General features: G+C 39.7%; 1 protein-coding gene across 4 annotated transcripts in view; it reads left to right on the top strand.

Annotated features, from left to right (window-relative positions):
• The window catches only part of LOC116840472 (protein roadkill), a 223,911-nt gene that overhangs the window by 219,324 nt on the left and 597 nt on the right, over positions 1-3,990 (top strand). The gene's annotated exons all lie outside the window — the stretch shown is intronic.

Below are 3,990 nucleotides of genomic sequence, written 5' to 3'. Positions count from 1 at the left end.
CATCCATCCATCCATCCATCCATCCATCCATCCATCCATCCATCCATCCGTCCGTCCGTCTGCCCGCCCGCCCGCCCGTCCGTCCGTTCGTCCGTCTATCCGGTCGGTCGAAGACGAGTTTTAAAAGCGTTCCCGTGTCAGTCTATTTTGTGTTTAAATAAGTGTCGGTAGTGAAGAGAACTTGGCGTGTGACGCGGCCGCGGAACCCGCTCGTTCCATCTGTCTTCCCTCTCTACGAGCGGAGAATAAAGGAACACTCGAGCGGCAATATACATGCGTGCATGCATACATACATACATACATACATAAATATGTACACACACATACCTACCTAGTATACGTATACATACATACACATATTGGCGCAAACGTGCTGTACAAATTGCACACACACAATACACAGAAACCATACTTTTCGCATACTAACCGTACTTTTCGATCAAAGAAGATCGTGTCGTTGAATCCGCGGTCATCATCACTACCGTCACGGAAACGAAAACGCGCGACGTTTTCTTCAGTACCAATACTAATGTATCCAAACAATCCCTCGGCAATACATGTTATCGCCACATGAATTCGCCACTTTATGGATTTGGATTCATTTTCGTCGAACGATCCACCGGAAGCGCACGGCCTCGCGGAACGGAGTGTAGCTGGAAAGAAGTGGAAGCGAAAAAGAGAGAAAGAGAGAAGGAGAGAAAGAGAGAGAGAGAGAGAGAAAGAGAGAAGTGAAAAAAGAGAGGACCAAAAGGGAGGAGCAGCTCTTCGCGCGACTCGCCACGATTGTCACAAAAACAAAAAGGAAGAAGAAGACGAAGAAACGATATTGTACGAGAAATGTTGTGATAGACCGTCGGCCAGACGAATTCAAACATTTTGTTCCTTTGTCAGCGAGAAGAACGAGAAACGTATCAAACGGACGGACACACGTCCGCCATTGTAGCAGCAGCAGCAGCCGCCGCCGTCGCGGCGACGCGTTGACGCGGCGGCGAAGGAACTTGGACACTCTGTTGGTTCACCGAGATATAGTGATCTTTTTTTAGTTCTTAACGCGCGTCAAACTCTTCCAAGACGAAGAAATTTACTTTAGTTAGTGTTCTTTTTTTTAATGATCTCTCTCTGAAACATGTATGATGATGATGATTTATTATTACTATTATTATTATTATTACTACTATTATTACTATGATAACTATTAACGCTACGCAATCTGTGCCCTGTATTTTTGTACATTTTCGTCTGCAGATAAGAACTCTCCCCTCCCTTTCCTTTGCCGCCACACTTCGAACACAATCCCCTCTGCGCGTTTCAATAGAACTTTCATCCCTTCCTCGTTTACTCTTCTCCCCGTTGGTAGGCACAGTTTGTTTTGTTTTCTACATCGCATACTATGCACGAGAAGTGATCCGATTATGATTATTGCTATTATTATTATTATTAATTATGATTATCGATTACATTTATTAAATTTAGGGTTGTCCATAATTTGTCGGGTATACATTGATTGTCGCGGGAATGTTTTCCGTACATTCCCCTCCGTTTTATCATCCATAACGAGCTGCGTCATTCGCTGTGTTACGTTTCGTGTGAATTACGCGTAGTCTTTGAGCGAGCCGAGCTAATATGAAGATGAACGACAAACAGACGAATCGAGAGTTATGTATAAAATAATTGTTAATAGTCAATTACAGAAGGGCGCGATGTATCGCGCGTTCTCCATTTTATCTTTCTCTCTTCATTTCTCTTTTCGCGCGATTAATGATCATCGGATTGTAAGATACCGTGTGTGGTCAGTGGAGTGAAATTATGGGCAACCAGAAGAGGCGTGAAAAAAAAAGTGAAAAAGATGAAAACACAATAATCGTTTAGTACCGTACTGGCTTCCTGATCCTCCGACCTTTAGCTTTACAGAGAACCGAGTTTTAAATGCGAAATAACTTGTACCGTTTACATCAATTAATGATGACAATTAATGCCATACATGTTCTGTGATAAGACCATTGTAATTACTGCAACTGTATCGATCCATTTCTAGAGAAGAAATCCCCGAATCCCCTCCCCCACATCCAAAACCCTTCTGACAGCCGACGATCCTGGCAGCCAGTGAATTTACTTGTGTGTGTGTGTGTGCGTGTATATATATATATATATGTATGTGTGTGTATACAGGATGTTAAAAAAAGTATTCCAAATTTATAGGGCAGATTAATTATACTGAGTAAAAAGTGTCTGTTAAATATGTGAGTCGTGAAAAGTCAACCCTTTCAGAATTATAAGCATTTTTTTTTTATTTTAGTAATACAAGTTATTTGTGTGCTTTTATTAATCGCACGCGGTCAATAAACGAACGCATATCTTATACCATATTATTATTGTGATGTTTACAAGAATTATTATTCGTGTCTCCCTTCCGAAAGATGAATTGGATGAGGTGCATCGGTTGCATGGTCTTCTCAATCTCCTGACATATATCGATTGGATTCAATTTTATGGAGATACATGAAAAGCTTAATTTATTCTTCATCCACAAATAATGTACATGAATATGGATCGACGTATTCGAGATGCAGGTGATCAAATTCGAAGAGCAAAAATTTTTGAAAAAGTTTGGAATTCTGTAATTGGAAGATGCCAGGCGTATGTAGAAATGGAAGGAGGTTACTTATTGTAAACAATGCAATAATAAAATGATATAGTAAGATACTCGTTCGCGTTTATTGACCGCGCATGATCAATGGAAACATACAACTTTGATAACTTGCGTTAATGAAAATTTTGAAAAATATTGGTAACGAAAAGATGAAAGATAAACAAAATCGAAAACTTACTTTTTATACTTTTTACTCAGTATAATGAATACTATCTATCCTGTAAGTTTGGGATACTTTTATTTAACACCTTGTATATATATATATATATACATACACACACACACACAAAGCACAACAGAGACAGTATAAGCGGCAGTCGTTATCCGGACAGTCCCAAACCTAGCGTCGTCACACACATACACATACACATACCCACACACATACACACATATTCTCTCTCTGTCTCGAAATTTTAAGATTTTTTTTATATATATATATACATGTACATATCTGCTGTATTTTATAAGAAAACCGAAGCCGTACTTTTACAGAACCGTAACAATAACGACGATCAGTGTGTAATTTATTTCAATTTTACAGACTGCGCTAAACTCTCATGTTCCTCGACGACACTACCGATGCTTTAACTAAATGTAACGCGTAACGCCGATAAATAACAGATTAGAAAATGGAGGTATACATATACATACGTACACATACACACTACATGTACACACACACATACATACACACACGTATATACGCGCGCGCATACACATTCGTTTGTATGAATCGAGCGAAATGCGATTTGCGTCGAGATCGAAGTTCGCGCCGGGTCGATTTGAATCAAACCGACTCGGGGGACACGGAGATCTAGTTAGGAAGTTTTTCACTGTTTTTCTACGCGCCCATTCTTCTTTTCTCTCAGTTTTAATTGTAGTACAACGACAGGGGCTTAAATAATGAAACGAGAACGAAGCGAAAGAAAGAGACACGCGACAAAAAAAAATAACAAGGAAAAAGAAAATAAAAAGTTGTCTAAGGAATAAATATTGGCTATTGCACATTCGCAATATATTTTAACAGACCCGCCCGCGACCATTCTCCGATTCTTACCAAATCCTTGGGACTGTGTCGGCGGTTTCTCTCGTGGAAACGTCTCACGTGTGAACGTCTAGTTATCTTTTTCCAAAAGAAAACGAACGAGAAGGGGAAGAAAACAAAGGACAAAAGACGAACGAAGCAAAAAAAAAACAAAGGAGAAATTCGCACAATCCAATTGCGAAGTAATTTGACTTTATCTCGAGCCGATTTTATCAGAATTCTGTAAAACGAATAGAGATCGAGAGCTAACATTAGGCGCAATTCTACGAACCAATTCGCAAACGAGGAAGAAAAA

The sequence above is a fragment of the Odontomachus brunneus genome, unplaced genomic scaffold (assembly GCF_010583005.1).
Source record: "Odontomachus brunneus isolate Ranch 3 - 2012 unplaced genomic scaffold, Obru_v1 Obru_scaffold_010, whole genome shotgun sequence".
In the NCBI taxonomy this organism is placed as follows: domain Eukaryota; kingdom Metazoa; phylum Arthropoda; class Insecta; order Hymenoptera; family Formicidae; genus Odontomachus; species Odontomachus brunneus.
This window is presented reverse-complemented; position numbering and strand designations above follow the sequence as displayed.